Source organism: Pogona vitticeps, chromosome 1 (genome assembly GCF_051106095.1).
Source record: "Pogona vitticeps strain Pit_001003342236 chromosome 1, PviZW2.1, whole genome shotgun sequence".
Lineage (NCBI taxonomy): Eukaryota > Metazoa > Chordata > Lepidosauria > Squamata > Agamidae > Pogona > Pogona vitticeps.
Window position 1 is genome coordinate 158,120,926 of NC_135783.1, and position 25,470 is coordinate 158,146,395.

At 41.0% G+C, this 25,470-nt stretch overlaps 1 long non-coding RNA gene across 1 annotated transcript in view; it reads right to left on the bottom strand.

Annotated features, from left to right (window-relative positions):
* LOC144583507 (uncharacterized) overlaps positions 1-17,206 on the bottom strand; it is a 68,901-nt gene extending 51,695 nt beyond the window's left edge. The window contains exon 1 of the long non-coding RNA XR_013537302.1: positions 17,123-17,206. This is a non-coding gene — a long non-coding RNA (uncharacterized LOC144583507). The remainder of the gene's footprint in view (positions 1-17,122) is intronic.
* Positions 17,207-25,470: the final 8,264 nt, after the last annotated feature.

Sequence of the window (25,470 nt, forward strand, 5' to 3'; positions counted from 1 at the left end):
TACTATAAGGTGGCAGAAACAAATAGCTCAGCTGGCTACTAAAGGCTGAACTAATCACTGTTTTGCTCACAGATCCCTGCAGGTTTTCAGGGGGCCCATTCCAAGCAGTTGAAACATTTGAGGCGCTACACCATATTTGTATAGAATACTAAATAAAACACTGAGGTTTGCCCTACACTTTTAAAAGGACAAAATAATGAGAGGAAACAATAACACAGGAAACAACCAGATTCTCAGCAGCCAAAAGAGACCAGATCACTACTAAGCAGGATATAAACTTGAAATGCTGGTTCAGAGGAGGGTAGCAAGCAAACAAACAAAAAACAGCTGGAAAGAGGGCAAGAGTATTTTGCTGTGGTCCTCCTCACATGTTTGAGGAGGAAAGGGTCTTTTCACTGCCTGCTCTGAGATGGTGCACAGGAGACTCATGTCTCATCCCCACCATGGTTCTTCCACGAATGGGCAAAGAACTCTCTTTTTAGACGGGCTTTTCACCAAATAAATTGGACAGCTATGCGAGGTGTTTTTAATGGGCGATGCTTGCACATTTTAGTGCTTTCTCACGTGTTTTTAAGAATGTTTTCCAATTTTCCTATTTACTGGTCTTTTAATACTATGATACACTTACTTTTGTATATTTAAACATCAAATATTTAGTCGCCTCTATTTTTCAGTCACAATGCATGCTGCCAAGTCCCTGTTCTGCGAGAAAGTGTGCATGGGAATGGATATGAATATATAATTATGAATATAAATATGGATATGAATATATTGCACTCTCAAAAATGAAAGAGTTTGTGTGCGAATTAAGCAAAACTGCAAAGTAATATTTGATGCAAATGATGCAACTTGCACAAAAGGACAATGGTTGCTGCTTTTCTACATGGACTCAGAAGGATCAGAACCACTGAAAATGATATTTGTGCCCCTTATCGTTCAGCTCTTCTGCACTGTGTATGTGGGTGCGCATGCGCAGATTGTACACGTGCTGTATGTCACAAAGAGAAAAGACACAAGTTTTGCACAGTCTGGAGAAGGTATGGAATTTCTGATGAGATTTTAAAAAGCACCTCTTGTCTTATGGTTGCCTAGAAGAGTCAAATCCCATGGAATCTGAAAATCCTTATCTGAGGTGTCTCACCAAGTAATGACAGTCGTAATCAATGAGAACGAAGAATTCAACCAATGTTCTTTACATCCTGGTTGTGAACACTTCCTGTCAGATTGCCAAATTTGTGCTGTTCTGAACCAGGACAGAACTATGAATCCTTTAACTTGGTATGAAATCATGATAATTTTAAGGACTGGAGCTGTCCAACAACCAAATCTGCCTGGAAGTGAATCAAGACTCCTTTGTGGCAGCAGGTAACAACAGAAACAACCTCCTCCAAGAAGAACAAGGGCCCTTCCCTACTGTTTAGGTGCAGAGGCAGAGCTGGCAAATGGAGCTGGAATGTAGTGATTGGCTCTAACCAGCTATTTATAATTAATGCATTAAAGCAACAACTAAGGCATAACCATATTAAATTCTGACTGTATACAATGAAGGAAAACATTGCCTCTACTGCAGTGTGACTGTAACTACTTTTAGTAAATGTTATAGTCAAGGGATTAGAATGGCCTCACTACTTAAGTGTTTTGGACCACGAGCCAGCAACTTGTAGCATTTCCATAGGAGTTTCATATGAGAACACAATCAGTTGCTTCTTTAAAAAGAACTGATTTATAAAACTAACCAGTTATTTCAGGGGAATGACTGTAACTATAACTATTCATCTTGACCCAATTCCAACATAAAACTAGCCAAGTTAAATCCAACATAACACTAGTGCATTCCACAAATTGTTAAGTAAGCAGTTATGTAATTAGGCTGGTGACCTTTTGTGCAACGACTTAAACAACACCCTGTATTACAACCACACTGATCTATAACCATCCTTGTACCGGGTCTCAACACATGTGCAACCATTAGCCCAACAGCTCTTGCGCCGGTGCAATTATACCATTGGAGGTGGGCTGCTATTTGCCACGACAAAGGTGCACAGAGTGGTTTGTGTTCCTTTCATTACAGGTTCTTGGGGGGGGGGCACTTCTTTCGTTTTGTTTCATTTTTGAAATGTTTGCATTGTATTCATCATTTTGTTGAGAATGAACAGGAAGACTTATTGGGGGCTCTTTGCTTTCAGAACTTTCTTTCCTTTCACCAAAAGCCCTAAACAACCCTTTAAAAAGAACCCCAAAACCGCAAAGGCAAGGCAACAGAATATCTATCTACTCCAAAGCAGGCAATGATACAAGAGAATAAAAAATCTTCCCACCCACCCCCACCAAAATATGCACTTTTAACAGAATTAATACACCGCACATTAGCCCATCCCGCAAAAAAGGGTGAGAAATAGCCAAACATTTTTTTTAAAGTCTATCCTTTAAAAACAAAAGCAAAATAAGTTGCAATTAGAGCAGGACCATTTAAATTAATGAAACTCATGGAACTGACCCACCACATCCCCAATGATTCAATGGGCCTACTCTAGTATGACTTATTATGCTTAGCAACAAGTAAGTAGGCAATGGAGATGGGCTTGTCTGGGTTTACCAAGTTCAAATTCATTAGGCAACTTGAAGGGACAAGATACGTTCACAGCTGGAATCAATGGTAGGTAAACAATCTGAAAGGTTGCAGATGGGTTGGCACTTTGGGAACTGTACAAAATCGTCAACAAGATCACTAGTTAATGAAGAAACCCCCTAACCTCATCCCCAGTTTGATTATCCCTTCACATTGACACTATGGCACCACATTGTGCACCACTCCCCGCAGTCCAAAATTTTAACCATTGCAAAATTCCACAGAATAATTACACCTCTCACTCTCCACAATTATTAGAAACTAAGACAGAGGAAGATCCTAAGGAAACAATAAAACTTCTAAAACTACATAACAAAAACATACCAAACAGCAAAAGGAATTAAGGCGGCGGCAGATCAGGCAACGGCCACAAACTCAGGCAACCACACACAGTCTCTTCCTCACTTGGTCAGTCAGCGCTATTGAAGGGTGAAGGGGAGGGAGAGACACAAAGCTTTATAGAGCCTCATTGATTACAAGGGACAAGTGAGGGCTTTAAGGATATTAACTTACAGTGGGTAGAATGTTATATCTTGCAATATACCAACAATAGTGACCCTTTGAATGAGGAATATCCAGCATGTCCTTCCTTCCTTCCTTCCTTCCTTCCTTCCTTCCTTCCTTCCTTCCTTCCTTCCTTCCTTCCTTCCTTCCTTCCTTCCTTCCTTCCTTCATTTATTTATTTATTTATTTATTTATTTATTTATTTATTTATTTATTTAGCTCATCTCCTATCCTGCTGCTTTTGTAAATTATTTTGGTGCATTGGGTGCGTGTTTTTTGTTTTTGGTTTTATTCTGATGTTTTTTTGTTTTAACCTGCTGTTAAAACATCCAGAATAGTCCTTTAGCACTGGTGGGGTGGTATATTTTTAAGAGTCCCAGGATTCAGAAGAATGCCATATTGGGTACTTGGTCCCTAAATGAAAGGACAACGACATACAGTCCAGGGATAAACCTGTCAGAGAGGCCGCCGAGGAGGGGAAAAAAAACCCTCAGTCTTGTTCTTGTTCAGTTTGAGCCCTGGTCTATTCCAATACTGAAGCCAGACAGTGCTCAAGCGTCTGGATGACATCCGCTGCAAAGGTGGAAAGGGAGAGAGAAGAGTTTTGTGTCATAGCATATGGATGACAACTTAATCAAAATCTCCTAATAACCTTACCCAACATAGATGTTGAATAACACTGGGGATATTGATGACCCCTGAGGCACCCTGCAACTGAGTGTCTAAGGGGCTGACAAATCATCCCCAACCTGAATTCTCTAGATGCAGTCCTTGAGGAAAGATTGGAGTCAGCTCAACATCAGCCCCCAATCCCAATCTCCCTGATTCTGCCCCAGAGGATATCATGGTTGACAGTATCCTAAGCCACGGAGAGATGAAGTAAGACCAGCAGGGTATTTTTGCCCCCATAGGCCTCCCTTCACAGGTCATCGTGCAGTGCGACCAGTGTTGTCTCACTACCCAATTGTGCATCCCATTAGGAGCCTGAATGGAATGGATTGAGGCAGTCTTGCTCCTCTAGGTATGGCCCTTGTAAACTCAAAGCTGTGTCTTCCTTTAGGGAGTCAATACATCTCTTCCTCTTTTCCTGTTGCCTTCAAATTCTCCCCGTGTTATTTTCCTAGTGAATCTTGCCTTCTCATGACATGCCCAAAATAAGACAACCTCATTTTCGCTTGCAGAAATAGTTTGGGGTTGTTTTGCTTGCAGAAATAGTTCAGGCTTAATTTGATCTAGAACCCAGTTGTTCATCTTTCTAGAAGTTCTGGAGCATCTGCAAAGCTTACCTCCAGCTCCATATTTCAAATGAATCAATTTTCTTCCTGTCTACTTACTTTACTGTTCAGCTTTCACAGCCATACATGGTGATCAGAAATACAAGTGTGGATGGTGTTGGTCTCTAGTACATCATTACTAGAGATGGGGATGTTCATATTTGAATACAAATACCTCGGTCACAGCTGGACCTAACAAGGATCCAGTCCCCAGGACCAGACCTTCCATTCACATGTCCTGCTGCAGCGCTGGTCCCACTCGTCCTGCCAATGGCGCCCAGAGTTCTGCTCTCTTCCTGCTCGGCTGTCCACTCAGCAGTCATGCAGGGAGACTCGTCCTCCTGCCCCCTGTCTGGAGAGGCCAGCCGAGCAGGAAGAGAGCAGAACTCTGGGCGCCATTGGCAGGACAAGCAGTGCAGGCACCGCAGATGCATGAGTCCAGTTCCAGGGGCCAGACCCTCATTAGGGTCAGCTGTGATGGATATGAATATCCCCATTTCTAATCCTTACATTTGATTATCTTTTCTAATTCCCCCATTGCTGCCCTTTTGAGTCCCAGTCTCCTGAGACTTCTTGGCTACAGTCTCCATTAGGACTGATGGATGAACCAAGGAATACAAAACATTTCACTATTTTAATTTCTTCATTGTTAAAGCCTTGACTATCTCCCCAATGCTGTTTAATATTTATATGAGGCCACTGGGTGAGGTTATCAGGGGGTGTGGAGTATCCTGCCATCAATAAGCTGATGACATACAGCTCTACATCTCCTTTTTTTCCAACTACAGTGGGTGGTCTTCTGTTCCTGCAGCGCTGTTTGGGGTCTGTATTGCAATGGATGCAGGAAAATGGGCTGAGGTTGAACCCGGACAAGACGGAGGTCCTGAGGATGGGTGGACCCACCATCAGTGCTTTGGGAAACTTCCCTCTCTTTTTGGGATGTGACTCTTACTGCAAAAAGTGAGGTTCATAGCTTGGGGATCCATCTGGACCAGGCGCTCACCATGGAAACCCATGGCATCAGTGGTCCGCACTGCCTATTTCCATCGTTGGTGGATTGCCCAGCTGTGTCCCTATCTTGATGTTGGGTTGGTCACCACTCTGGTCCATGCACTCATAATCTCGAGATTAGACCACTGTAATGTGCTCTACATGTGGCTACCTTTGAGATTGATGCAGAAGCTTCAAATGGTGCAGAATGCGGTGGCCAGACTTCTTAGTGGGGTGAGGAAACACCAACATATCACTCCCACCCTGGCTGCCTTGCATTGGCTGCCCATTCAGTTCCGCTTTGATTTCAAAGTATTAATGATTACATACAAACCCCTAAATGGTTTAGGACCTCGATATTTGGCAGAATGCCTCCTCCCACCTAGATCTACTCATATCACCTGTTCTATTCAGGAGGGGTGACTGAGGAGCCTAACGCCGAGGGAGGTCCAGAAAGAAAGAACGAGACACCGAGCCTTCTCAGCTGTGGCTCCCTGTCTCTGGAACAAACTTCCCTCCGAGATCTGTTTGGCCCCCTCCCTGGGCATTTTCAAAAACCAACTTAAGACCTGGTTATTCAGACAGGCCTTCCCTCCGGGCACTATTTAATTTTCTTTTTATTCTCTCCATCTTGAATTATTAACTGATAATTTATTTCTATTGTTTTACTTTGTGTTCTGTGAGCCGCCCAGAGTAGACTATGTCTAGATGGGTGGCATGCAAGTTCAAGAAATAAATAATAGAGAAATAAATAAAAGTTGTGTAATACTTCTGTAGTCCTAATTTTGTCTTCTTAATGTTCAACTGCAGTCCTGATTTCTTCTTCCATTGTTAACAGAAGTTGTTTCAAGTCCTTGCTGCTTTCTGCTAGTAAGACGATGTCATGTGCATAGCCTAAATTATTGATGTTTTTTCCACCAATTTTCACTCCTCCTTCATCTGAATTCAGTCCGGCTTTCTCTATGATATGTTCTGCTCATAGATTGGAAAAATAGGGAGATAAAATGCACTCTTGTCTGACACCTTTGCCTATAGAAAACCATTCTGTCTCTCCATAATCTGCCCTAACAGTACCTTCTTGTCCACATCAGGACTATCAAGCACTGAGGCGCATCGCTTTCTTTCAGAACAACTCATAGCTTCTCATGATGCTCACAGTCAAAGGCTTTGCTGTAGTCTATAAAGCACAGACTGATCTTCTGAAATTCTTTGCTGCACTCCAATAGCCAGCAGATATTTGCAATATGATCTTGAGTGCCTCTTCCTTTTCCCTAATGAGCAGACAGTCCAAAATGAAGCCAAAAATTACTGTCGAACAATTTTCTTAGCATAAACAGTAATACTATCTGATATCTTCTTGGAAGTGGTTTTGAAATGATATGTTTTGGGGTGTGAGTGCAGAAAACCATAATTTAGAACAAATCCCAGTGTTGTACTTTAGTGTAATCTGGTGATCAGAAACACAACTTCATCAAGGATTATTCTGCATTATTTATTGAACACATTAGTATACAAAACTCCATAAGAATGTAACAATATAAATGAGATGGTCATGCCATTTAAGCACATAAATAACATTAACATTTAACAAATTAACTAGAGAGTGGGAGGAAATGGAGTAAACAGAGCTTTGGGAACAGAATTACAGACTCTTTGGTTTAGTGCAGAAGAGTAATAATTCTGTCTGCTCCTTCTTGCACCATTTGTTCAGTTCAGCAACAGCCACAATGCCTCATGAAAGATTTTGAAGAGATAGAAAAGAAAGCAAAAAGGTCCACAGAGAAAGTCTGAAGAGGGGGGGCACTTTTTAATGTGTCAAAATAGCAACAAAAAGGGCACAAGCGAAATATGAATAATAGTATGTTTGCAGTTGAGAAAGACACTGGCCAAAATCCTGTTGCTTAGTGTAGTGAATCACACTAGATTGGGCCCACTGATTCAGTGGATAATCAACTTTATCATAAGATCCATTTATTCAAATGGGCCCACTCTACCTGAGATTTACTATGCTAAAGTAAGTCACAGTTAGAGTAGGCCCATTTGAATAAATGGAACTTATGGAAGAGTTGACTCCCCAAATCTCCATAGAATCAATAGGTCAACTTTAGTGTCATTTACTACATGAAGTGGCAGAATTTTGACCACTGAATCATTTTCTCCATATTTTATGGTACAAAAAGCCCTACTGAGAAAGTACAGAAGCATTCTGAACACACTTAGAAGGAAGTTGTTGCCCCACTCCCAGTGCCTTCACTTTTTCCATGCCAGCCTGTTATGTCTGAAGAGAAGCAGTTCTTGCTTGTGTGGAGGTCTGCATCTGAGCAGGAACCCCACTGGAGTGTGACAGCAGTAAACCATCCTTCAATGTTACACATAGGTAGAAAACCCTATTAGAATCACTAAGACTGAAATCTTATTGTTTAACATTGTAAGTCACACTAGAGGATGCCCACTAAAACAGTTAAGATTTGGTGAATCAACCCCTCTGTAAGTTGTATTGATTCAAATAAGCCTACTCTGATTGTGACTTACTACATTAAAATATGTTACAAGTAGAATAGACCCATTTGCATCAATGGAAGTTATGGAAGAGCTGATTCACCTAGGCTTACTACTAGATATGGGCATGAAATGCAGTTTGGTGGTTTGGCACCATGCCACACAGGTGTTCCACAGGTGCCACACACTGCCCTCTCCTGCCCCTTCCATGTGCTTGCCCATGCCCCAGACAATGTGTGCTTCCCTCCCTGCCTCCTCAGTGCGACTTCCCACTCCCCGATTGCAGCTAGCACCTCCTTCCTCAGCCTCCTCCAGCAGACACCCACTCAAAGACAAGGCTGCAGGCTTCTCGTCCCTGTCTCTTCATCTGAGAGGGTGACTGCCGGAGGAGGTACAGGAGGGAAGTGTGAGCAGCAATTCATGAGTGGGCAGTCACACTGGGAAGATGAGAAGGGAAGTGAGAAGAGACTTCACAGTACATAACAAAAACCAATGACTCAATGAGCTCCAAAAGGTCTCATGATTATCAAATCTTAAAAACTAAAGAACATGGTTTCCTTTGTTGCTTCAGACCATGTCATGTTAAGTCTACTTCTACTAGTCTCCACTTCTACTAGCATAATTGTGCTTTCCATTGAATGTTTTCTTCTTATTATGCATTCAGTTTAGTCATATTAGCCCCTAGAGAGAATCGAGAGACCTATTTGGCATCTCCTTTATTTGGAATTGGAAGGCACATGTAATGGTTTCCAGTCTATGGGCCATTATATTTTTTCCCAAGCTTGTTGGCATATTCTCATAACAACTTTGATAGATTCAGTTTCAACATCTCAAAAAAGCTCTACTGGCATCTCACCTCCTCTCACTGTCCCCCCCCCACCAAGTGATCTGACAGCAGCTTTTACTTCACTTTCTAAAATGGATGTCTTGAAATAATTTGAAAACATACAATACATGCCTTGCATGGAGAAGCCAAAAGTTGTACATGTGCAGCATGCATAAAGGCAGTTTTATAGTATTATCCTAAAATAAGAGGTAGCAGTTCTATGAACTTAAGTGCATTTATTAACCTGCACTAATTCAGGGACAGACTAACCAAACAATAAGTTAACCTATACCAAATATATATTTTGCTTTGATAGAGTTACTAGTTTTATTAAACTTGGGAATGTGATCATTCAGCATAGTATAACTTGCAGTAAAATATTTGACAAGGTTTTTCCCTGAACTTCTGTGGATAAGATGGTAGAATGTGTGAGTTTGTTCAACTTCATGCTGACTGAGCAGCTGAACTCAACAAATGCTCATGAACATCTTTGCATAAGCCTGGAGGGAAGCACTGAATAAAGCACTATGGGACAAAGTCCTTGGCCCCGTGCTGTCCAACTGTTTTATAAAATACTTGGATGTGAATGTACAGGGGATACTTATCAGATTTGCAGATGACACAAAGCTGGGAAGGATAGTAGCTATTAGCACTGAAGATAGACGCAAGATTCAAAATGATCCTGACAGCTTGGAACAAAGGGCCAAAACTAACAAGATGAAATTCAACAGAGATAAATGTAAAGTCTCTCATTTAAACTATAAAAAAATCAAGCACATGAGTATAGAATGGGGAAGACATGGCTTAGCAGCAGTACATGTGAAAAGGGACCAAGGTGCCTCAGTGAGTCATAAACAATACCAGCTGGAAGTGTGCAGCAGCTGCTAAAAGAGAGAGTTTATTATATTTATTTGAGGATGCTTATAGGTAACCTATAGAACAAACTCAGAAATATTTGGAACATATAAGGAAGCTTACAAAATTTGTTTTAAAATAGAGCTACTTATCACACACACACACGTACACAGAATGTCTGTGTTGGCTGGGAGATCCTGCCAGTGGTGGTTCAAAAGAAGAACTTCTGCTCATGATCACATGGGGGCAGAGCCAAGCCTTAATAGGTTGCTACTATTCACAAGAACTATTTGATGTGGACTCACTGTTTCTAAGAACTGAATGTCTCCAAGTGAGATCCTGGGTGCTGAACCTAATTGTTCCTGCCCATCAATCTGGGAAGGGATATAAGGGTTACAGGGCCATTTCCAAACAACACGAAGTCCATCATTCTACAGTGAGGAAGATTATTCACAAGTGGAAAAAATTCAAAACAGCTGCCAAACTTCCCAGGAGTGGACGTCCAAGCAAATTTACCCCAAGGTCAGACTGTGCAGTGCTCACAAAAATTGAAAAAAAGAAAAAAGAAAAGCAAAGAAAGAAAAGAAAAAGAGAAACACACACACACACACACACACACACACACACACACACACACACACACACACACACACACACACACACACACACACACACACACACCACCATCTTAGAGTCTGCAGGCCTCAGTTAGCATATGAAATGTTAAAGTTCATGACATTACAATTAGAAAAAGACTGATCAAGCATGGTTTGTTTGGAAGGGTTGCCAGGAGAAATTCTCTTCTCTCTAAAAAGAACATGGTGTCATGGCTTAGGTTTGCCAAGCTGCATCTGGACAAACCATAAGACTCCTGGAAAAATGTCCTTTGGGCAGCCAAGACCAAAGTGTTTGGTCATAATGCACTATACCACTATCGTCAAAAAATAAACAGCATATCAGCATAAACATTTCGTGCCAACTGTCAAGCATGGTGGTAATTTACTTGTGATGATTTAGTTGTGTTTTGCAGCAATAGGACCTGGACACCTTGCAGTCCCTGAGTCAACCATGAACTCCGCTGTATACCAAAGCATTCTAGAGTCAAATGTGAGGCCATCTGTTCAACAGCTAAAGTTTGGCTGAAATTGGGTCATGCAACAGGACAATAATAACACACCAGCTAATCTACAACCGAATGGCTGAAAAAGAAAACAATCTAGGTGTTGCAAAGCCCCAGTCAAAATCCAGACCTCAACCCAATTGCAGTGCTGTGCCGGGACCTTAAGAGAGCTGTGCATAAACAAATGCCTGCAAACTTCAATGAACTGAAGTAACATTGTAAAGAAAAGTGGGACAAAATTCCTCCACAGCAATGTAAGAGGCTGATAAAGTAATACAGAGAATTATTACTTCAAGTCATTGCTGCTAAAGGTATTGAATCATAAGGTATACCTAGTTTTCATACATTGCTTTTCTATTTTGGCTTTAATTTTGTAAAATAAATCATGACACTATGTAATATGTCATGTGCTGTTGTTCAGCCGAGGTTGTACTTATGTAATTTTCAGACCTGCTAAGGACCAGATGATTTTTATTATGTCCTGATATGTAAAATCATAGAATTCAAAGAAAGTGTACTTTCTATTTCACATGACTATATGCCAGAGGTTGAAAAAGTCATTTTCTAGATGATGTTTCCAGAATACTATCTCCCATCAGCTCAAAAGTTGCCTTATATAAAGTTGATCCACCAGTCCCTATAATCCAGTAACATCTCACCAGACCATCAGTAGTTCTCCTGGGTCCTAGATGGGAGTTTTTTCAAACCTTATTCCCTATGAACTTTTATGTAGCTATATCAGCTCACAACAGAGAAAGGACAAAATTACATTTTCTCTCAGAACTTGACTGCTAGGTGACACTAGCAATGGGTGCATCTCCCACCTCAATTGGGGGCAGGAGATCTGCACAGGAAGTACGGAGCAGGCAGTATAACACCGAAACTCTGTCCTCCAGAATCTCCTTCCCTGGTAGCATCTGCTGCCTGAGGTGGCCATCTCAGTGTGCATGAAGGTAAAAGTGTAACAGTTAGGCACCTTCTCCATGGGAATTATGCTCCCCACCATATTGCTATGCTCTCTTCTCACAGCTGTTGAGCTCTTGCTACTATGTGTTCCCAAGGCACTCAAATGTGGGTTTTGGAATGGAAGAACAAGAATTATAGGGAAATAAATCTTAATTAATATGTCACAGAGAATGTTCTCTCACCTTGCTTGCCAACCAGTAAGCAAAATCAATTCACTCTCCAAGGGAATGACTTATTTCACAGTTAGGGGTTCAGATGCAGAGGAAAGGTCATATATTAAAACATATGTGAAATAAAACCCTTTTCTTGAGAGTGTTCAGATCATTCGGAAACCCTAATATCAGTTGCATATACTTATTTCTCACAGCAGGTATCCATAAAAACATATTTCTAGCTCTTTAGTGACAGCAAGTGTCCGACTTGAGTAATTTCGAACCAGATCTGCATATTGCCTTTCTTCTGCTAGATTATCCTCCTGACAAAGATCCAGGAGATGCTTTTATTGTTTTGAAAATACCTCAAGGTGTTTGTCACCTTGTCTTTCTTTCTCTACAGCAGACCTGCACAAGATAGAATTCACCAAACCTAACTCAGGCAATCCACCCAGTCTATTGTGGCCTGTCAGATCCTCAGTGTGCTTTCGGTCTTGGAGGTCCAGCCAGGAGCAAAAACAGGCTCTTTATAGAGATTCTGCTAGGCTTTTGAGATATATCTCAAAATTCATTGGATGAAACAAACCTCCAAATTTGTCTTAATTTTTGCTAGTCACATTTAGGTAGGATGGAATCTTATTTATGTATTTAAACTTTTTTTCGCCGTCTTTCTCCTTGAAAATGACCCAAGGTGGTTTACAACAATGAAAGACAATAAACAGGACACCCTCTAAATTGTGCTAATTGGAAGGGATTCCTTTTGCTTCTGTGATGTTTTCTCATATGTTTTGCCCACCAGAATCTTCTAAATCCTTTTGCTTCACTCTGCTCTTACTATTTCAGCTCTCATACAAAAAATGTTTGCCCTAAACACGAGGAGGAGGAGATAATTTATTATTCCTATGCTAATCTTCTGCTAACTTCCAAAAGCAAAGGAGACAGAAACTGCCATTATAAGATACAGGGCAACTAATCCATTAATCAAAAACAACAATATGAAAGAGATGGAACCATCAGCATTCTAGGAATCACAATAACATCAGACAGCAGTAAGATCTAGAATGATACAGCAGGAGTTCATTGGTATAAAAAAAAATTTCTGTTTCTGACGTACGCTTAAAGGAAGCCTAAAGAATTGTAAAGGCTTAGCTCAGTGATTTAAGAGTCTCATTCCACAGCCAGATGTTGGGAGTTTAATTCCCCACCATGCCTCCTCCAAGTAGTCCTGTGTGGCCTTGGCCAAGCTGCACAGTCCCAGGACACCCCAGAAGAAGAGAATCGCAAACCACTTCTGAGTATTCTCTACCTGGGAAACTCCGAAAAGGTTGTCATGAGTCAGAATTGGCTTGATGGCACAGGATTATTATTAAAGAAGGTCCAACAGATCTTGATCAAGCGATCATTCCAGATGGCACTGACACAGAAAAATCCATTTCCCACGCTTATCCAAATTCCATTGTAACTTAAGTGCAGTGGAAAACACACTGCAAAACAACAGAACGAAGGTTTTATTTAGCTGACTAGCATAGGCATTCCTTGATGTGAGCACTCCAGGACCTGGGGATTAGTAAGCATCTGTGCTTGGCCCATGAGCCACCTTTGCTGACTACAAATCCATGACAGGGCCAGCCAGATAAAATATGCACACAGAAGACCTTGCATGATGAGCCTCCAGCTCCCAGAACTTTTTCGACACCCTTTGCACACTTGTTCATGACACACAAGAACATAGATGGAGGTGTTTGCAAAGAGGAGTAGTTTAAGGCAGGGCACATTTTTATCGCAGCCAAGACTGCAAACCCACTGTATATTGTGTCCATAAAGAAAAATATATACCCCATTCTATCTGGTCCTTTTGCCAAAAAGCAAGCAATGGACAATACTGAAGCAGCAGCATAGCACAAAGGTGGACAGGCACATTAGGAAGGGGTAGACAGATTTTCTATTTGTCAGCAACTGCAGCATGGAATTTTAAAAACAGAACTCCTCCGTCTGGTTTTAGACAGCATTCCCTAAGAGTAAAACTGAATTGGTTTAGGAAGAAGCAGTTGGGAGCTTTATGCCCTGCATCCATCCAAGAGGGACAAATTGGAAACCGCGGCCAAAGGCACCAGAGGCTTAAGATTTGGCAGGTCTGTCTCCCAGCGGAGACCCAAGTGTATTAGGAGCTCATTGTCATATGTCCAAAAGGCATTACACAGAGCTCCAAGGTGGAGCTGTTTACCAATACTATGATCTCTCCCCAGATGCAGTTGCTACTGCAGCTAATTAAGAGAACAATTAAGACTAAGGCAATCAGTCAAGTATACAGATCTGAGTCATTTTCTCCACTCTCTGATGCTGTGCTGGCTCCCGGAGGGCTAAACCTTATTCACTCATTCAGAAAATGACAGGAAGAAGCTATTAAATATCTGAAAACCATAAAAAGACAATAATCCTGTTCTTGAGCTAAGCCACACACTGGAGACCAATGCCAGGCAACTCAAGAAATTTGCCAGGCTCCCTGAATTCACATGCACTTACAAATAAGAAAATTAATCAAAAGCAGTTCAGATCAAAATTTAATTAAAAAAGAAAAAAGAGGGGGTTGTGGATGACTTCCCATGATCTCTCTGTTTTTTATGTTTACGACTGATCAATATTATGTGTTATCAGCTCAGTGAATGACAAATTCCACTGGGCATCTTTAAGGAGGAAGTAACAGATTAAATATTGAGCTAAACAATTTAATCTCCACTTTAAAAGGTTTTCGGATATTTGTAAAAGTAAATCCTATTAGTGTAGAAACATCACCAAGAGCTGGGGCTGGGAGGCTCATCATGCAAGGATTTGTAAACATCAGGGGAGAGACTGCCATAAACTATAAATTGTGTTCTTTTGTACACGGAATGAGGCAGAGAAAGGCATCATTTTCACTGATTTTTTTTAAAGGGTAGCTATTGTGATGGTTCACTGAACATTTTTAAAGCCAGCTTGTGTTCACAAGTGATAACGGGGTTTCAAGCTGAATTTTAAATAGAATGTGTTGATTACTGTCATGATGAGAGAGAGAGACATATGTGAAGAGCTAGGAAAAGTTTGGACTACAACTCCCCCAAATCCCCTGGCTGTGTGGTCTTCCAGCATATGCAAACACACACACATATGCATTTGTATGTTTCTATACATCTGTCTGTCTGTCTGTCTTCTCATTTTGTACAAATTCAGTGCTTGCAGTAAAGCTCTACATGGCTGGTATTTCCGCACGGGACAAGAGACGAGTCCAGCAAATTCAGCAGGGCCCCATCAGCATCGCAGTTAAGATGCATCCTTTCTCAACTGAGGTGGTTCAGCTGCAGATCCATGTTTCTTCAATCAGAATTAAATGGAACTCTTCCAACTTACCCAGACGTCCAGTTTTAGCACTGTATCTCTCACTAGGCTGTGTGAACTAAGCCCGTGTGTATACCTTTGCCACCATGCTTAATTCAGTTTAGCATTGATGGTTCAGGGCAGATCAGAGCAGAAGCAATGGAGAGAAAGCCAATACAGGCTCTAGGTTCAACCCCCCTGCATCTTTAGCAGAGCTGAGTCGTTTGGACCAAAGGTTTTGCCCAGGATATGGCAGTTTATTTATTTTTTCTGATGTTCTAGGCAGCTCCTTGTTTGATTCAGGGAGAAGTCATATCTGCACAAAGAAGGGTTTTGAATAGTTATAGCTAGAAAATCTTGTATTCCTTAAAACATGCCATCAAGATGGCATTTCTGAAATATATTGAAACACACTGTTTGAATCATGAGTATGACTGATTCATTAGCTCTCTTTAGGGCATATGTAGCTCATACATCTACAGAGAGGAGGTTCAGAGACAAGGATAATAACTTCACCCATCCCTCCTTTGCCATTCTTGTCCTCCATCTTCCCCTAACTTGTAGAGCTCCCTCTATCTGCGGAAGAACTGCAGTTACGGAAACGCCATCCCTTCTGTGTGCGTTCCGAAAGGACACTCGCTTTGGAAACTCAGTCTTGTGTTTTTTGCTCAGTCATCATAGCCTTAGACCAGTTTGGCCTAGTGGTTAAAATGTTGGTTTGTGACCTGGAAGATCTGGATTCAAGCCCCTCGTGAGCCATGAAACTTGTTGGGTTGACCCTGGACCAGTCATTCTCCTTTAGTCTAAACATTTGGTGAGCAGAAAATGAAGGAGGAGGAAAACTGTAGAACTCATTGAGGATATGAACGTTTATATTATCATCGTTATTATTAACAAATTACAGACCAAAATGCTAATATTCCAGTCTCTAATTTAAAACAGATTATGCCTCTCATTTGTTTCTCTCCAAAGCAAATAAAAAAGAGAGGATGTCTGAGTGAATGTTACATGTCCCTTGGCTTTGGGCAATTTCAGGCAAACCTTCCAGTGAACACAATACAAGAGAGTATGTTTGCCTTTTAATTACTGAAAGACACCAGTGAAAAGGATGAGAAGACGAGAGTGGGAAATTCATTCAAATGGTGATATAAAAATAATTGGACTACAAAGTCATGTTTTAGCACTTTCCCTACAGCATTGCACTGGGGAGTTGCTCATAGCCCACAACAATTTCACATCCATCGTTCTGGGCTATAGTACTATGTAATCATAAAATTACACTTGAGATAAGATTTAATTATCATTTTCACCTTTCCAACACCTTTAGAGAAGTAATAATCAAAAGCCCTTTCAAGAACAGAAAATCACATCTAAAAAGCTCCAATTGCAACAAAGCCATTAAAAGAAAGGCTAACCACGATGTAGACCTTTAAAGAGGGTTTAAATTCAACGGCTTTATTCAAAAATATTAAAAGTGACTGCTTTCTGATAGATGTTTAGATATTCATGTAAGGAAAGAAGAAAATAAAATAAAGTAGCATTAGTCCCTAAGAGAGCATTACATTGTCTTGAGCCAATCAGCCTCCTGGCTGTCACTGATAACTATTTCGGTTATAGTCGAAAATTATAAAGTTAAGTCTCTTATCTTGCTAATATTTATATGTACAGTATAGATTACTGTCTCTAGCAGTAAATTTTTTGGGTTGAGTACCTGTTTGCTTAAAATGAAAAAGAGCCACACAAAAATAACTATTGATTTCTACAGATCAAGGGGTGACCCTCGGTACCTGCGAATTGACAGTTATACATTTTAAAAATTTCAAATGGCCTAATTAAGAACTTTGTGCACCTGAGGGTATGGTACATAAGCAGAAAGAAAGATAAGCCATTTAGAGACATTCAGCTCACCATCTATAATTAGGTTATGCAAGGCATCTAGGGTTCATTTTTGCTCACCTTCAGATCTCGGTAAACGATCACCATCTCCTTTAATTTCCGTGAAATTGATTTTTAAAATAGAAACAAGAAGTATTTCTAAATAGTGATCCACTTTTAGAAAACCCTGGAAAGAATCATCATAGGTTAGAATTGACTTTATAATATGTAATTATTTCATTATTACTATTATAAATAGATATTGAGGTTCATCCTGGCAACTTGCAGTTAAGGGGTGCAGTTGCCACATAACAGTTCTGCTAAAATCCTGGATTTCTTTATTGTTTCTTATGGAAAGCTCTTAATTTGTTGGATTTTTTTTCCCAACCTCACATGTTGCCTTTAAGTAGGTTTGGCTGGGAGGGACTTTTTTTGGCCTGGGGTGACTCTCAGTCTTTCCAGCATTAACCAATCATTCCTTTCCTGCTTCTGAATTCAAAGGGAGCCCTGCCTCTCTACTCTTTGTTTCTTTCCCTTTCTTGTCCATTGAGGTCTATTGTTGAAGGCAGTAAATGTTTATCAGTTTGCTGTTTGATCTGTTCACAACTGTAAGTAAAGAGACTTTTTATTATTTCTCCTGCTAATATCTCAGAGTGTGTTATTGAGACTCAAGTGTCAGTTAATGAGAAAAGGGGTGGACTACTCTGGAGAACTTGAAGCTACTCTGCTCTGTGAATCCCTGCACTTTTGCTGTACAGCTAGTGAAATTTAATGAATAATTCAAAATTCTGCAAGAAATTTGTCATGCGGAGGAAGAAGCAACAAAGAAATGAAAAATACAGTTTACTATGTAAGTATACCTGTTAAGTCTATGGATGGGAGCAGTTGGGACAAAATAGAATGGAAAAGATTGTGGGACAGGACAGGAAGAATAACTGACTTGATCTATTGCCAAACATCTAAGTATCCTGGAGAGGCATTTAACATCTGGGAACTAGATGTCTCTACATTTTAAAAAATGGAAACGTCATGCATATCATAGCATGAGGTTCTCTTGGGTGGCTAGTTTCCAGGGTTTCGTCATGAGATTGCTTTGAAATCTGATCCAACAAAATGGAAAGACTGCCTCAGTTACCTTACTGTAACACGAATGTGCTTTCACTTCTCATTAAGGGCTCTCTCCCCTGTCCACTTCTGGCCTGAGAACTTCCTGCTAGAGAGCTTCCATTGATGTTAATGACCATTGGGTTAAAAGTGTTTATATTTAGCTGGATTGTGTCCATTACTATCAGGCCTGCTGGATTTAACTGGGAAGGATAAGCTTTGCAAAGCCAGTTCAGTAGAATAGAACACGAACCATAATTGATAAATATGGTTTTGGCTAAGTTATGTTTCTGAGAGGTCCTTACTTTAGTGTTTCCAAAATGAGTTACTTGTGACAGAATAGGAATAATTCAATAGCAGATCTGCCCTGGCATTTTAATTTAATTTTAATTATATTCCTCTTATTTAATAAAATAGGCCTACTGAACTCTTTTTTTCTTAGAAAGGCAAGGTATAAATCCATTAACCAGTGCTTCCCAACCTTGGGTCCCCATATGTTCTTGGACTACATCTCCCAGAAGTCCTAGACAGCACAGAGAGTTGTGAAGGCTTCTGTGAGTTGGCTTCTGAGAGTGGTCCTCACCAACCAGATAGGCGGGGTATAAATTAAATAAATAAATAAATAAATAAATAAATAAATAAATAAATAAATAAATAAATAAATAAATAAATAAAGTTTCAGTCCAAGAACATCTGGGAAACCAAGGTTGGAACCACTGCAGTAAACTAATCAAAGCACAGAAGTGAAAGCTAGTTCTACATCCAGGACAAAGGTTGGAACAAAACTGTGAACTGGGGCATTAAGCCTCCATTCAACGGTGGACAAACAACCCTTTATAAACTCATTCCTCTTACCTTTGCACCGTTTTCTTCATTTTCCTCTGATCTTTATCATCAATTCAGAAATATTCAGAATATAAAGCAAAGCAGGGGTACTGGTCAGTTTCCAAACCGATCTGAAGTGAGGAAGTCCAAAGCAGCCCTTGAATTGAACTGGGGCTCTCTGAAGTGCCAAAATATTGCCTCAGAGATTTAAAAAGCTGCTTTTTTTTTTTTTTAAAGGTAGTAACTGAAAAAACGAAAGCAATGCTGTAACGGAAGAACCAGTAAGTGGTGCTATTTGTCCCACTTTAATTTCTAGGAGGTAGAATGAGTGGGTGATGGAGATAGTTTTTTTTTCCTTTGCTTTTAGGCAGTTGCAGATTTCAATCAAATACACTGAGTCCCTGTGGGTGAGAGATTTGTGCCCTCATGCAACATTTGAGTGCAGCAGTCACAGTAGCATTAGGTATAAAACCTAAGCTATCTCCCCATCCCCATTTTGCAACCCTTCATCTTTTTTTTTCTGTGTATGCCTTTGTTCCAGACAGCAGATGGCAAGTATGACATACAAGTAGCAAAGCTGCTAATCAGGATACCTCTTCCTTCTTCAACTAAAGTTTTTGTTGAGTAAATGGAATGAATTAGAATAAACTGCAGAGCTCTAGAAGGGATGGAAGAAGGGAGGAAGGAGAAAAGAAAACTGGTAGGAGCTTTGCCTTCACCCTATAGGTTGAGCTGCAGTTGATGGCACTGAATTTCACTCCCCATCCCAGGTTACAGCCCTTTATTCCCCCCATTTTTTCACTATTTGGACAAAAACAGATATGTATAAATAGTTTGAAATGTTCAGATACAACCTAATTGGACAGGCTACAAATCAGCTTGATGTGAATTGGATTGCATCCAAGTGGAAGGCATTCGCACATGGTAAAATCACCAAAGCCTCCTATGCATCTTGACAGCTTTTTCAAAAATAGATGGGAACGGTATGTAGAATATACAATTTAATGAGGTTTTGATTCTTAAAGAGTAACAGGGATGAAAGATATGGGAGAAAAATAAAGGTACATGAATATACAGGTGCCTAAATCCATGCACATCACCTTAGAACAGTTTCATTATGGGTTTTCATTTCAGCAGTGCCAGGGTTTTTACAGGAGTACCAATGGTTGAATCAAGAGGGAGATGAGTGGGGGAGGTGTCACATCAGTCCATCGGAGTCCATTTTCACATGGATAAACAACCCTAGCAACATTTCCCAGAAAACAGTAAAGTGCACTAAATGTCATTTCCATAATTTGAGTAACTCAAATGAAAACCTACAAAGAAATCACATTTTGGTCTTACTTGATGCAGCCTGCAAAGGCTTTCTCCATAGCTTTTGTCTAGAACATGAAGACAGAAAAACATGTTCATAAACCTGGTGCTATTCTACCCAGAGGTATTTCCATTTTCTGAGGCTAACTTTTAATATAACCTGGCAAGTGAATCTGGGTGGAAAAAAAAGTTTGTAGAAAGTTTAATTCTGGTCAGAAGTAGAGCATGTACATAGGACTGGGAAATTCCTGTTCATGGACATCAGCATCCGGTTTGATTGTTAAGGGACAAAAATGACATTTACAGAGTTTGCACAAGGAGGTAGCTGGTACGTCTTTGCACAGATAGAAGAGCCATTGTTATTATGAAGAGGTGAGTTTCTCAAACTCTGCCTGTGCAACAGAGGTTGGGTGGAGTTACTGCCACAGAAGTGTTACACTCCACTTTTGATAAAATTAAAATTAATACAGTAGTGCCATTATATAATTAGTTATTATTTAATTGATGTTTACAGAGCCACACAGAATAGGACATCTGCCTGAGAATAAATTATAAGAACATAAGAACGTAAGAGGAGTCCTGCTGGATCAGGCCAAGGGCCCCTCTAGTCCAGTTTCCTGTATCTCACCATGGCCCCACCAGATACCTCTGGGAGCACACAAGACAACTAGATACCTTTCTCCTGATCTCCTTCCCCTGCATCTGGCATTTGGAGGTACCTTCCTTTTAAGACCAGAGATTATACATCCCCATCATGGCTTGTAACCTGCGATGGACTTTTCCCCAGAATCTGTCCAATCCACTTTTAAAGGCATCTAGGCCAGATGCCATCACCACATCCTGTGGCAGGGAGTTCCACAGACTAATAACACACTGGGTAAAGAAATGTTTTATTTCGTCTGTTCTCACTCTCCCAACACCCAATTGGAGTGGCTGTCCCCTGGTTCTGGTATTGCGTGAGAGGGAAAAGAGCTTCCCTCTATCCACTTTATCCCCTGCATAATTTTATACATCTCAGTCATGCCCCCACCAGTCATTATAGAACTTTTTCCTTTCTGTTTTCTTTTTTCACTGCCTTTGTTCTGATATCTGTAACACAGGTGCACACTTGGCCTCTATCAGGAGTTGCTTGAGGGCCAAGCAAGAGGGATGCCTCATCTCAAAGAGGAAGGGTAAAATGTTTCTCTACAGCCCAGAACATGGACTGCACCATTCCTCTGCTCTTTTGCATCCTCATTCACTCTATGATGATCACAACAGCTCAGCCTGTGACAGAGATCAAGAAAGCAACATGTCTTCATTTTGCTTTTCATCCATTAACCAACATTTAGTAGGACCGATTGAGACAAACAGGGAAAACTAGTTTTCTTCCAAGCAAATTGATACACAAGTCTGTATGTCTCTGCATTTAGCGAGGATGGTATATGTACAAAACAGATGCACAGTATTTTCAGACAAACGTGGAAGAATAGACCAAATCTGAGGTGGATTGCAATATTAGGACAATCATAGAGCAAAGCAAGTAACCGCTGATCATCTCCAGAGCAGGTGACCTGCTGGTATGGATCCTTTGTGTTCAATCTGGCATTCATGGAGGTAATTAAAAGAAAAACAGATTACCCCCAATTCCAAGTAGAGGAATGGGAAATTGAAACTAATACCCAGTATGCAGGAGGACTTTGCCTGGCTGAACCTGCCAATAAAATGAAAGACCCCTCCCAGACACTCCAACTGCTGAAGCTCTAGGGAGGGGTCAGACCAAGACCATCAAAACCATATTTTCCCATGCAGCCACGTGGCCAGCCATTTTGCATAGCTGCAGGGTGAAATGGAAGAATTCAACTTTCACTGCTAGCTAGAACTCCCATTTTAAAATCCCCCTCACCTTCTTAGCCTGGTTTACTAAACTGCTGGGACTCAGTGTGTATATGATCACCTATATTCTTTATGGGCTCTGAGTGCCTAGTCAGAATTAGCACACTAGTGCCTGCCTCCTCTTCCCCCCCCCCCCACTATCCCTGCCACCTCTTTTCTTCCTATTTCTTGTTTGTGTTGTGGTACAAATACCACTGCCTGCTTGTCTTTCTGTTGTTGTCAGAGGATGCCTGACGGAGAGCCTGCCTCCATGTGTGTCTCTCAGTAATTAAGTACTACTGCATCTCCAAAACTGATGGTATTACGTAGGCCCATCTAAAATCATAGCCCTTTCTATTTCCCCATTCATGAGAGTGGAGTTTTTCACAGAAATCCAGTAATAGACATGTACCAAATACAGACGGCTTGTGGGGTCCCTCAGAGCTCTGCTTTGCCTCATATGTTATTTAACATCTACATGAAAACACTGGGAGAGGTTGTCCAGAGTTTTGGGGTTCGGTGTCACCAGTATGTGGATGAAGCCCAGTTTCTATCTCTCCTTGCCATCCAAATCTGAGGATCCGTGTCTGGTGTCAGTAATGGAATGGATTAGGGTGGATTAACTGAAACTTAATCAGACAAGACAGAGGTGCTCCTTGTCAAGTCAAAAGACAGCAAGGAACAGGGATGCAGCCTGTGATGAATGGGGTTATACTTATTGGGGGGGTGCTTCTGGATTTATCTCTGAGTTTGGATGCCCCAGTTTTGGCAGTGACCAGGAGTGCATTTGCATGATTAAAACTAGTGTGCCAGCTGTGCCCGTTCCTGAAGAGGACTGATATCTTAGTTACATTCTTGCTGGATTACTGTAATGCAGTCTACATGGGGCTGTCCCTGGAAAGTGTTCAGAAACTTCAGTGGGTCTAAAATAGGGCAGCCAGCTTGCTAACTTGGGCTCACTCCTGTTACAGCAGCGCCACTGGCTGCCAAACCATTTCTGGGCACAATTCAAAGGGCTGGTGTAATATTTTAAAGTTCTACGGGGCTATTTGCTTAATAGTGACGAATCTTGCAAACACAGTAAGTCTCTTCTTTTTGCATTCATAAAACAGACAACATGAACAATTATAACAAGAACAAAATGCTACAATTTGTGCATCCACATCCTTGGCAACAGCACTGATACAGGAGTTGCTTGTAGAATTTGCAAAGTTCGAGTGTTTCTTTGATTTTAAAGTCAGACAAAAATCCAAGATACCTTCTTCAACTGGGTTGGGAATCCATCATACACGATAATCTTAAATAAAAATTAAAACATCAATACAATTGCTCACAGTTCATGAGTTAACTGTATATCATTCCTACAACACAAACATAAAAAGTATACCTAAAACAAGTTGGCAAGGGCCTTACTAGTCCAACGGGCAACAACAGTTCTAGCCTCCTCAGCTATCCTTTCTGAGATTCAAACCTCTTATCCATAGCCCTTCTCTTTCTCAGTACCAACCTTTTCGGCTAAACCAATATTTCATAGGGGTTACATGGACTTTAACTTATGAAACCCTAAACAGCTTCGTCCAAGGTATCTCAAGGATCGCCCCTCCCTTTATGAGCCTGCCTGACTTTTAAGATCATTGAGGCCTTTCTCTCAGTCCTATCACCTTCACATGTGTCTTTGGTGGGGACATAGGGGAGGGCCTTCTCTGCCACTGCTCTCAGACTTTGGAACCCCCTCCCACAGGAAGCTAGGCTGGCCCCATCTTTGCTATCCATCTGCAAACAAAGACCTTTCTCTTCAGGCAAGAGTGAACTGGCTGAGTGAGTGGGATTTTTAAATGGGTTGTTGTGCCTTACTGCTTTGAATGTGGTTTTGGTGTTGCTTTTGTTTACTGTTTATTAGTGTAGCATTGCTTTTCAATACTTGTATACATATTGTTTTTAGCTTTAAATATTGTTTTTGCATGATGTAAACCACCTTGGGTCCTTTCCATTGTTTCCACGGGGTTCCGCACTCCCTTCCTTTCGCCCTGGAGTGACTCTTCAACCTGGCAGCGAGGCTCTTCCTCCTGCCTCCTGCCAGGAGTGGCTCACAGACCGCGAGCTCTGGAGCAATAGGAAAGGAGCGTGGAGCCCACAGCAACAGCAGAAGGTGAGTGGATGGTCCGGCCCCAGGGGCTAGACCCTCGTTATGTCTACCTGTGTGTGGGTATTCGTATACAAATATGAATACCCCCATCTCTAATAATAAGTTAATGGTAGAGGGAGAAATGCCTTGAAAATGCCTGTTATTTGCATAATACTATGTATCAATCAAAACATCTGCATTATTATGTTAACATTTAAGTTAACATAATAAAAACTCTGGAGAATTATGCTTCAGTGTTATACCTACATGCTGAGAGGTGAGCTCCAATGAATTCAATGGGGCATAGTCTCAGGTAGGGATAAAGGACTGCAATCTTCATACATATTTCTACACCACATTAGAAAAACAGCAGCATATTCTACCAGAGAAAGCCAAGTGAAGTAATGTTAAGATGGCGAGGTATTCAACAGGACACCTTCAAAAACTGTGTAAAAGAAGGGATTTCAGCAAGTGTGGCCTGTATAACAAGCTGTGCCTGCTGGAATTCTCTCTTCTACATAATGATTAAAGTTACAGGAGCCCTCTCATTGTTTGGTAACTGACCACCTTGAATGATGTTCCCCCACCTACCCTGATTGCACATGATGCATCATAAAATAAGTCCTCTTAAAAGTCACAAAATGTTTTTAAAAAGCAAGTCATTTGTCATATTGTCTGTATAAGTTACATTGGCTACCAGTTGCTGCCCGGGCCCAATTCAAAGTGCTTGTTTTGACATATAAAGCCCTAAACGGCTTGGGCCCTGGATACCTGAAGGACCGCCTCCTTCCATATGAACCTACCCGGCAGTTAAGATCTAGCCAGGGGGCCCTTTTGAAAGAGCCGTCCCTTAAGGAGGTAAGAGGGACGGCTTGTAGACAAAGGGCCTTTTCGGCAGCTGCCCCCAGACTATGGAATGCCCTCCCGACTGAGATTCGTCTGGCGCCGACGCTGATGACATTTCGGCGCCAGGTCAAAACCTTCCTGTTCCAGAAGGCTTTTAATTGAAATAATATTAGCTGTGGGTCTGATGGCAATTTTAATTGTATTTTAATTGTATTTTAATTATTTTATCTTTTGCTGTATTGAATTTTAATTATTGTAAGCCGCCCAGAGACCTCTGGGTAGTTTGGGCGGCATATAAATTGAATAAATAAATAAATAAATAAATAAATATAGAGCCCCAAATCCAAAGCTAGCGGCTCAG